This window comes from Patella vulgata, chromosome 1, assembly GCF_932274485.2.
Source record: "Patella vulgata chromosome 1, xgPatVulg1.2, whole genome shotgun sequence".
NCBI classification, from domain to species: domain Eukaryota; kingdom Metazoa; phylum Mollusca; class Gastropoda; family Patellidae; genus Patella; species Patella vulgata.
This window is the reverse complement of record NC_065879.2, coordinates 84,720,600-84,731,685: the sequence shown is the minus strand read 5'-3', so window position 1 is coordinate 84,731,685 and position 11,086 is coordinate 84,720,600. Positions and strand designations below refer to the sequence as shown.

At 47.3% G+C, this 11,086-nt stretch overlaps 1 pseudogene; it reads left to right on the top strand.

Moving 5' to 3' along the window:
- The first annotated feature begins 581 nt into the window (after positions 1-581).
- Positions 582-7,725, top strand: LOC126808460 (histone-lysine N-methyltransferase, H3 lysine-79 specific-like; annotated as a pseudogene).
- The last annotated feature ends 3,361 nt before the right edge of the window (positions 7,726-11,086 follow it).

Below are 11,086 nucleotides of genomic sequence, written 5' to 3'. Positions count from 1 at the left end.
GGAACAGGGAAACGGAGAAGGTAAAGAAGGCGGAAACGGCAATGGGGAAAAAGGAGACGAAGGAGGTAAAGAAGGTGGAAACGGCAATGGAGAAAAAGGAGGCGAAGGAGGTAAAGAAGGCGGAAACGGCAATGGGGAAAAGGGAAACGGAGAAGGTAAAGAAGGCGGAAACGGCAATGGGGAAAAGGGAAACGGAGAAGTTAAAGAAGGCGGAAACGGCAATGGGGAAAAGGGAAACGGAGAAGATAAAGAAGGCGGAAACGGCAATGGAGAAAAAGAAGGCGAAGGAGGTAAAGAAGGCGGAAACGGCAATGGAGAAAAGGGAAACGGAGAAGATAAAGAAGGCGGAAACGGCAATGGAGAAAAGGGAAACGGAGAAGATAAAGAAGGCGGAAACGGCAATGGGGAAAAGGGAAACGGAGAAAGTAAAGAAGGCGGAAACGGTAATGGAGAAAAAGGAGGCGAAGGAGGTAAAGAAGGCGGAGACGGCAATGGAGAAAAAGGAAACGGAGAAGGTAAAGAAGGCGGAAACGGCAATGGAGAAAAGGGAAACGGAGAAGATAAAGAAGGCGGAAACGGTAATGGAGAAAAAGGAGGCGAAGGAAGTAAAGAAGGCGGAAACGGGAATGGAGAAAAGGGAAACGGAGAAGGTAAAGAAGGTGGAAACGGCAATGGAGAAAAGGGAAACGGAGAAGGTAAAGAAGGTGGAAACGGCAATGGAGAAAAGGGAAACGGAGAAGGTAAAGAAGGCGGAAACGGCAATGGGGAAAAAGGAGACGAAGGAGGTAAAGAAGGTGGAAACGGCAATGGAGAAAAAGGAGGCGAAGGAGGTAAAGAAGGTGGAAACGGCAATGGAGAAAAAGGAGGCGAAGGAGGTAAAGAAGGTGGAAACGGCAATGGAGAAAAAGGAGGCGAAGGAGGTAAAGAAGGCGGAAACGGAAATGGAGAAAAGGGAGGCGAAGTAGGTAAAGAAGGCGGAAACGGCAATGGAGAAAAGGGAGGCGAAGGAGGTAAAGAAGGCGGAAACGGCAATGGAGAAAAGGGAAACGGAGAAGGTAAAGAAGGCGGAAACGGCAATGGGGAAAAGGGAAACGGAGAAGATAAAGAAGGCGGAAACGGCAATGGAGAAAAGGGAAACGGAGAAGGTAAAGAAGGCGGAAACGGCAATGGGGAACAGGTAAACGGAGAAGGTAAAGAAGGCGGAAACGGCAATGGGGAAAAAGGAGACGAAGGAGGTAAAGAAGGTGGAAACGGCAATGGAGAAAAAGGAGGCGAAGGAGGTAAAGAAGGCGGAAACGGCAATGGGGAAAAGGGAAACGGAGAAGGTAAAGAAGGCGGAAACGGCAATGGGGAAAAGGGAAACGGAGAAGATAAAGAAGGCGGAAACGGCAATGGAGAAAAAGGAGGCGAAGGAGGTAAAGAAGGCGGAAACGGCAATGGAGAAAAGGGAAACGGAGAAGATAAAGAAGGCGGAAACGGCAATGGAGAAAAGGGAAACGGAGAAGATAAAGAAGGCGGAAACGGCAATGAGGAAAAGGGAAACGGAGAAAGTAAAGAAGGCGGAAACGGTAATGGAGAAAAAGGAGGCGAAGGAAGTAAAGAAGGCGGAAACGGGAATGGAGAAAAGGGAAACGGAGAAGGTAAAGAAGGCGGAAACGGGAATGGAGAAAAAGGAGGCGAAGGAAGTAAAGAAGGCGGAAACGGGAATGGAGAAAAGGGAAACGGAGAAGGTAAAGAAGGCGGAAACGGGAATGGAGAAAAGGGAAACGGAGAAGATAAAGAAGGCGGAAACGGCAATGGAGAAAAGGGAAACGGAGAAAGTAAAGAAGGCGGAAACGGTAATGGAGAAAAAGGAGGCGAAGGAAGTAAAGAAGGCGGAAACGGGAATGGAGAAAAGGGAAACGGAGAAGGTAAAGAAGGTGGAAACGGCAATGGAGAAAAGGGAAACGGAGAAGGTAAAGAAGGTGGAAACGGCAATGGAGAAAAGGGAAACGGAGAAGGTAAAGAAGGCGGAAACGGCAATGGGGAAAAAGGAGACGAAGGAGGTAAAGAAGGTGGAAACGGCAATGGAGAAAAAGGAGGCGAAGGAGGTAAAGAAGGTGGAAACGGCAATGGAGAAAAAGGAGGCGAAGGAGGTAAAGAAGGCGGAAACGGAAATGGAGAAAAGGGAAACGGAGAAGGTAAAGAAGGCGGAAACGACAATGGGGAAAAGGGAAACGGAGAAGGTAAAGAAGGCGGAAACGGTAATGGAGAAAATGGAAACGGAGAAGGTAAAGAAGGCGGAAACGGCAATGGAGAAAAAGGAGGCGAAGGAGGTAAAGAAGGCGGAAACGGCGATGGGGAAAAGGGAAACGGAGAAGGTAAAGAAGGCGGAAACGGCAATGGAGAACAAGGAGGCGAAGGAGGTCAAAAAGGCGGAAACGGCAATGGGGAAAAGGGAAACGGCGAAGGTAAAGAAGGCGGAAACGGCAATGGAGAAAAAGGAGGCGAAGGAGGTCAAAAAGGCGGAAACGGCAATGGGGAAAAGGGAAACGGAGAAGGTAAAGAAGGCGGAAACGGCAATGGAGAAAAAGGAGGCGAAGGAGGTCAAAAAGGCGGAAACGGCAATGGAGAAAAGGGAAACGGAGAAGGTAAAGAAGGCGCAAACGGCAATGGGGAAAAGGGAAACGGAGAAGATAAAGAAGGCGGAAACGGCAATGGAGAAAAGGGAAACGGAGAAGGTAAAGAAGGCGGAAACGGCAATGGAGAAAAAGGAGGCGAAGGAGGTCAAAAAGGCGGAAACGGCAATGGAGAAAAGGGAAACGGAGAAGGTAAAGAAGGCGGAAACGGCAATGGGGAAAAGGGAAACGGAGAAGATAAAGAAGGCGGAAACGGCAATGGGGAAAAGGGAAACGGAGAAGATAAAGAAGGCGGAAACGGCAATGGAGAAAAGGGAAACGGAGAAGATAAAGAAGGCGGAAACGGCAATGGGAAAAAGGGAAACGGAGAGGGTAAAGAAGGCGGAAACGGCAATGGGGAAAAAGGAGACGAAGGAGGTAAAGAAAGTGGAAACGGCAATGGAGAAAAGGGAAACGGAGAAGGTAAAGAAGGCGGAAACGGCAATGGAGGAAAGGGAAACGGAGAAGGTAAAGAAGGTGGAAACGGCAATGGTGAAAAAGGAAACGGAGAAGATAAAGAAGGCGGAAACGGCAATGGAGAAAAGGGAAACGAAGGAGGTAAAGAAGGTGGAAACGGCAATGTTGAAAAGGGAAACGAAGGAGGTAAAGAAGGTGGAAACGGCAATGTTGAAAAGGGAAACGGAGAAGGTAAAGAAGGCGGAAACGGCAATGGAGAAAAGGGAAACGGAGAAGGTAAAGAAGGCGGAAACGGCAATGAAGGAAACGGAGAAGATAAAGAAGGCGGAAACGGCAATGGAGAAAAGGGAAACGGAGAAGGTAAAGAAGGCGGAAACGGCAATGGAGAAAAGGGAAACGGAGAAGGTAAAGAAGGCGGAAATGGCAATGGGGAAAAGGGAAACGGAGAAGGTAAAGAAGGCGGAAACGGCAATGGAGAAAATGGAAACGGCAATGGAGGAAAAGAAGGCGGAAACGGCAATGGAGAAAATGGAAACGGAGAAGGTAAAGAAGGCGGAAACGGCAATGGAGAAAAAGGAGGCGAAGGAGGTAAAGAAGGCGGAAACGGCAATGGGGAAAAGGGAAACGGAGAAGGTAAAGAAGGCGGAAACGGCAATGGAGAAAAAGGAGGCGAAGGAGGTCAAAAAGGCGGAAACGGCAATGGGGAAAAGGGAAACGGAGAAGGTAAAGAAGGCGGAAACGGCAATGGAGAAAAAGGAGGTGAAGGAGGTAAAGAAGGCGGAAACGGCAATGGAGAAATGGGAAACGGAGAAGGTAAAGAAGGCGGAAACGGCAATGGGGAAAAGGGAAACGGAGAAGATAAAGAAGGCGGAAAGGGCAATGAAGTAAAGGGAAACGGAAAAGGTAAAGAAGGCGGAAACGGCAATGGAGAAAAAGGAGGCGAAGGAGGTCAAAAAGGCGGAAACGGCAATGGGGAAAAGGGAAACGGAGAAGGTAAAGAAGGCGGAAACGGCAATGGAGAAAAGGGAAACGGAGAAGGTAAAGAAGGCGGAAACGGCAATGGGGAAAAGGGAAACGGAGAAGATAAAGAAGGCGGAAAGGGCAATGGAGAAAAGGGAAACGGAGAAGGTAAAGAAGGCGGAAACGGCAATGGAGAAAAGGGAAACGGAGAAGTTAAAGAAGGCGGAAACGGCAATGGAGAAAAAGGAGGCGAGGGAGGTAAAGAAGGCGGAAACGGCAATGGAGAAATGGGAAACGGAGAAGGTAAAGAAGGCGGAAACGGCAATGGGGAAAAGGGAAACGGAGAAGATAAAGAAGGCGGAAAGGGCAATGGAGAAAAGGGAAACGGCAATGGAGGTAAAGAAGGCGGAAACGGCAATGGAGAAAATGGAAACGGAGAAGTTAAAGAAGGCGGAAACGGCAATGGAGAAAATGGAAACGGCAATGGAGGTAAAGAAGGCGGAAACGGCAATGGAGAAAAGGGAAACGGAGAGGATAAAGAAGGCGGAAACGGCAATGGAGAAAATGGAAACGGCAATGGAGGTAAAGAAGGCGGAAACGGCAATGGAGAAAATGGAAACGGAGAAGTTAAAGAAGGCGGAAACGGCAATGGAGAAAAAGGAGGCGAGGGAGGTAAAGAAGGCGGAAACGGCAATGGAGAAAATGGAAACGGAGAAGGTAAAGAAGGCGGAAACGGCAATGGAGAAAAAGGAGGCGAAGGAGGTAAAGAAGGCGGAAACGGCAATGGGGAAAAGGGAAACGGAGAAGGTAAAGAAGGCGGAAACGGCAATGGAGAAAAAGGAGGCGAAGGAGGTCAAAAAGGCGGAAACGGCAATGGGGAAAAGGGAAACGGAGAAGGTAAAGAAGGCGGAAACGGCAATGGAGAAAAAGGAGGCGAAGGAGGTCAAAAAGGCGGAAACGGCAATGGGGAAAAGGGAAACGGAGAAGGTAAAGAAGGCGGAAACGGCAATGGAGAAATGGGAAACGGAGAAGGTAAAGAAGGCGGAAACGGCAATGGGGAAAAGGGAAACGGAGAAGATAAAGAAGGCGGAAAGGGCAATGGAGAAAAGGGAAACGGAGAAGGTAAAGAAGGCGGAAACGGCAATGGAGAAAAGGGAAACGGAGAAGGTAAAGAAGGCGGAAACGGCAATGGAGAAAAAGGAAACGGAGAAGATAAAGAAGGCGGAAACGGCAATGGAGAAAAGGGAAATGGAGAAGGTAAAGAAGGCGGAAACGGCAATGGAGAAAAAGGAGGCGAAGGAGGTCAAAAAGGCGGAAACGGCAATGGGGAAAAGGGAAACGGAGAAGGTAAAGAAGGCGGAAACGGCAATGCAGAAAAGGGAAACGGAGAAGGTAAAGAAGGCGGAAACGGCAATGGGGAAAAGGGAAACGGAGAAGATAAAGAAGGCGGAAACGGCAATGGAGAAAAGGGAAACGGAGAAGGTAAAGAAGGCGGAAACGGCAATGGAGAAAAGGGAAACGGAGAAGGTAAAGAAGGCGGAAACGGCAATGGGGAAAAGGGAAACGGAAAAGGTAAAGAAGGCGGAAACGGCAATGGAGAAAAGGGAAACGGAGAAGATAAAGAAGGCGGAAACGGCAATGGAGAAAATGGAAACGGCAAAGGTAAAGAAGGCGGATATGGGAATGGGGAAAAGGGAAACGGAGAAGGTAAAGAAGGCGGAAACGGCAATGGAGAAAATGGAAACGGCAATGGAGGTAAAGAAGGCGGAAACGGCAATGGAGAAAATGGAAACGGAGAAGGTAAAGAAGGCGGAAACGGCAATGGAGAAAAAGGAGGCGAAGGAGGTAAAGAAGGCGGAAACGGCAATGGGGAAAAGGGAAACGGAGAAGGTAAAGAAGGCGGAAATGGCAATGGGGAAAAGGGAAACGGAGAAGGTAAAGAAGGCGGAAACGGCAATGGAGAAAATGGAAACGGAGAAGGTAAAGAAGGCGGAAACGGCAATGGAGAAAAAGGAGGCGAAGGAGGTAAAGAAGGCGGAAACGGCAATGGAGAAAAAGGAGGCGAAGGAGGTAAAGAAGGCGGAAACGGCAATGGGGAAAAGGGAAACGAAGAAGGTAAAGAAGGCGGAAACGGCAATGGGGAAAAGGGAAACGGAGAAGATAAAGAAGGCGGAAACGGCAATGGAGAAAAGGGAAACGGAGAAGGTAAAGAAGGCGGAAACGGCAATGGAGAAAAAGGAAACGGAGAAGATAAAGAAGGCGGAAACGGCAATGGAGAAAAGGGAAACGGAGAAGGTAAAGAAGGCGGAAACGGCAATGGAGAAAAAGGAGGCGAAGGAGGTCAAAAAGGCGGAAACGGCAATGGAGAAAAGGGAAACGGAGAAGGTAAAGAAGGCGGAAATGGCAATGGGGAAAAGGGAAACGGAGAAGGTAAAGAAGGCGGAAACGGCAATGGAGAAAATGGAAACGGCAATGGAGGTAAAGAAGGCGGAAACGGCACTGGAGAAAATGGAAACGGAGAAGGTAAAGAAGGCGGAAACGGCAATGGAGAAAATGGAAACGGCAATGGAGGTAAAGAAGGCGGAAACGGCAATGGAGAAATTGGAAACGGAGAAGGTAAAGAAGGCGGAAACGGCAATGGGGAAAAAGGAGACGGAGAAAAGGGAGACGGTAAAGGCAAAGAAAGAGGAAAGGGAGGCGGAAAAGATAAAGAAAGCGAAGACGGTAATAGAGATAAGGGAAAAGGGAAAGAAAGCGGAAAGGGGGGCGGAGAAGGCAAAGAAAGCGGAAACAGTAATGGAGAAAAAGGAGGCGGTAAAGGCAAAGAAAGCGGAAAGGGAGACGGAAAAGGCAAAGAAAGCGCAGTCGGTAATGGAGAAAAGGGAAACGGAAAAGGCAAAGAAAGCGGAAAGGGAGACGGAAAAGGCAAAGAAAGCGGAAACGGTAATGGAGGAAAGGGAGACGGAAAAGGCAAAGAAAGAGGAAAGGGAGGCGAAAAAGGCAAAGAAAGCGGAAACAGTAATGGAGAAAAGGTAGACGGAAAGGGCAAAGAAAGAGGAAAGGGAAACGGAAAAGGCAAAGAAAGCGAAGACGGTAATAGAGAAAAGGGAGACGGAAAAGGCAAAGAAAGCGGGGACGGTAATGGAGAAAAGGGAGACGGAAAAGGCAAAAAAAGCGGAACGGGAGACGGAAAAGGCAAAGAAATCGGAAATAGTAATAGAGAAAAGGGAGATGGAAAAGGCAAAGAAAATGGAAACGGTCATGGAGAAAAGGGAGCCGGTAAAGGCAAAGAAAGCGGAAAGGGAGACGGAAAAAGCAAAGAAAGGGGAAAGGGAGGCGGAAAAGGCAAAAAAAGTGGAAAGGGAGGCGGAAAAGACAACGAAAGCGGAGACGGAGGAAAGGGAGGCGGAAAAGACAAAGAAAGTGGAAACAGTAATGGAAAAAAGAGAGATGGTAAAGGCAAAGAAAGCGGAAAAGGAGACGGAAAAGGCAAAGAAAGAGGAAAGGGAAGCGGAAAAGACAAAGAAATCGGAAACGGTAATAGAGAAAAGGGAGACGAAAAAGGCAAAGAAAGCGGAAAGGGAGACGGAAAAGGCAAAGAAAGCGGAAACGGTAATGGAGGAAAGGGAGACGGAAAAGGCAAAGAAAGCGGAAAGGGAGACGGAAAAGGCAAAGAAATTGGAAACGGTAATAGAGAAAAAGGGGATGGAAGAGGCAAAGAAAACGGAAATGGTCATGGAGAAAGGGGAGACGGTAAAGGCAAAGAAAGCGGAAAGGGAGGCGGAAAAAGCAAAGAAAGGGGAAAGGGGGGCGGAAAAGGCAAAAAAAAGTGGAAGGGGAGGCGGAAAAGACGATGAAAGCGGAGACGGTAATGCAGAAAAGGGAGGCGGAAAAGGCAAAGAAAGAGGAAAGGGAGGCGGAAAAGACAAAGAAATCGGAAACGGTAATAGAGAAAAGGGAGGCAAAAAAGGCGGTGACGATAAGGAAGCTAAGAGGGGCAGAGGAGGCAAAGAAGACGGGGACGATAAGGGAGATAAGGGAGATGGAGGAGATAAAAAGGGCGGAGACAATAAAGGAAATAAGGGAGATGGAAGAGGTAAAAAGGGGGGAGACAATAAAGGAGTTAAGGGAGACGGAGGAAACAATGAAGGTTGGGGCGATAAGGGTGATAACGGTGACGGAGGAGGCAAAAAAGGCGGAGACGATAAGGGAGATAAAGTGGTCGGAGGGGGCAAAAAAGGCAGTGTCGATAAGGGAGACCACGGAGACGGGGGAGTCAAAGAAAGTGGGAGACCACGGAGACAAAGAAAGCGTCTAATATATATCTAATAAATATCTAATAAATGTACATTCAATATCTGTCAAATGTCTAATTTAAGAATTATTATATTCTTTCGTTTGCCACAAATAAAATTAAACGAATGTTAATCTCAGAATGATTGTAGTTGTGTTTTTGACAGAAAGATAATCCCCATTCTAAAGTCTCCATGTAATTAAATATACATTATGGGAGATTCGATAACGAGTTGGCAATTCTCACTATAATAGTTAAAAGCTAGATAATCTAAAGGCAATTTGCTGAAAATTTCATTCAAATTGATCCACTGTGAACCGAGAACTAAGCGGTTGAAATTTCCGACTAGCCTCGATCATCATTACTAAACTCAGTACGATAAACATCATAGTCTCGATTATCCATTTAATCATTAAATCGTCAAGGAAATTTATGCAGTAAATATACATAGACTACATATACATTTACTGGGGCGGGGGGGGGGGGGGCGGGGTCGAATGGTTAGCACGTGCGCGCTGTATCATTATCATAAAGCCTGTCATTGAGTCAACTGGCGTGGTTTCGATCCCCGGTTGTACATGACAAGGAGTGGGGTCGCCTGTCCAACCCCGTGGGTTTTCTCCGGGTCCTCCGCTTTCCTCCCGCTGCTAAAGACCCCTACGCGCAAGCGAATTATGTAAATATAATTAAAACCATATGTTAGTCCCGAAATGACATAGTTTGTGTCGAGTGGACGTTAAACCTCATCTCTCTCTCTCTACGCAAGCGAATTATGTAAATAAAATTAAAACCATATGTTAGTCCCGAAATGACATAGTTTGTGTCGAGTGGACGTTAAACCCCTCTCTCTCTCTCACTCTCTCTTTCTCTCTCTCGGCCTGGTTTCTCGAAACCATATGTAAATAAAATTAAAACCATATGATAGTCCCGAAATGACATAGTTTGTGTCGAGTGGACGTTAAACCCCTCTCTCTCTCTCACTCTCACGAGCGATATGTTTCCCACCCGAAAATGTCCATTTTGGATAAGAATTTTCTCTTTTGCTTTTTATTTTCTACTTTCTACTGCAGATCGCATTTTGAACCTGATACCCCGCCATACATTGTTACCAAATACCATCGCGTGTACCATTGTTGAGAGAGAGAGACAGAGGGAGAGACTGCACACATTCCAGTTTGTCCGTGTGCAAAATCTGATAATATTGTACAAGTGTAATTCTTGTGTATTGAATGCTCGTGGTTGAATAAATGAACACAGGAATCTTGTTGATAGTTAATATTTCTATATTCTTTGGTTATCTCTCTCTCTCTCTCTTTCTCTCTCTCTCGGCCTGGTTTCTCGAAATCTTAACTAAAGATAAAATCCAAATTTTAGTAGATACTTCAATTCTGATTGGCTAAGCACTAAAATCAACCTATACTATTCAAAAAAAGTAGGGGATATTTGATTTTGGGTGCATAATACTAAAATATGCAAATGACTACGAAAAAAGTCACTATAGAACCTAACAGAAGAAACATTTCCAGTTACATGTGACGCCCAAACGCACCAATAGCTACCGCATGGAATGCAGGCGATGCTTGGGATCATCATGGGGGTCCAACCCAAGATTTGCACGACTCTGACTTTGAATGTTACAGTCATTGTGGCATTGAATTCCAGGGTGGAAACATCAGTGTAATTGTTTTAGTGACCAGAAAACAAATTTTGATATGCGTCGGCTTACCCAAAATGAAAGGTTACGTGCCCTTGGCATGCTACAGATCGGCACAACACAGGCGGTTGTGGCGCGGACGATGAATGTTTCTCAGTCTGTCATAAGCAGGCTATGGTCCAGATACCGTGATACACAATCTGTACAGGACAGACCACGCTCAGGTCGACCAAGGGCGACAACTCAAGCCCAGGATCGATTTATCCGTACCTTGGCCTTGAGAAATCGTGTCATCACAGCAAATCAGATCAGCGCTCGTCTTCAAACAGACACTGGTGTGAGAATGAGTGGCCAGACGATTCGGAATCGACTGCATAGGGGTCACCTTCGCGCCCGACGTCCTCGCGTGATCCCTTGTTTGAGAGATCATCACATTCAGGCAAGACGTCGTTGGTGTAGGGATCGTCAACACTGGGATAATCGACGCTGGAGCAATGTGATGTTTTCAGATGAGTCAAGGTTCACTGTTGATTTTTTGGACAGACGTAGGAGGGTGTGGCGTCGTCGAAACGAGCGCTTCCAAGACGTTAACGTCATCAGACATGATCGATTTGGGGGTGGTTCTGTTATGGTGTGGGGAGGCATCACTGTTGCTGGAAGAACGGCTTTACATGTTGTTGCAGGGCGTGTTACAGGCCAGTACTACCGGGACAACATCTTGGCAGTCCATGTTGTGCCGTTCGCACGACGTCATGGCCGCCGTTTCATCTTCCAGGATGACAACGCAAGATGTCACAGGGCCAGGATCGTTACAGGTTACCTCCAACAACAGAACATCACCACATTACCTTGGCCAGCACTGAGTCCCGACCTCTCCCCCATCGAGCATGTCTGGGACATGCTTGGACAGAGGTTACGTCAACGTCAACAACGTCCTGCCAATGTCCAAGAACTTGGTGCTGCGTTGCAACAGGAATGGGACAATCTGGACCAAAATGACCTTAGACGTCTCATTAGGAGTATGCCACGTCGGATCAATGCTTGTTTGGCAAACAGAGGAGGATTTACCCGTTACTGACTTGGTTGTGATGCTGTGGTAACTTT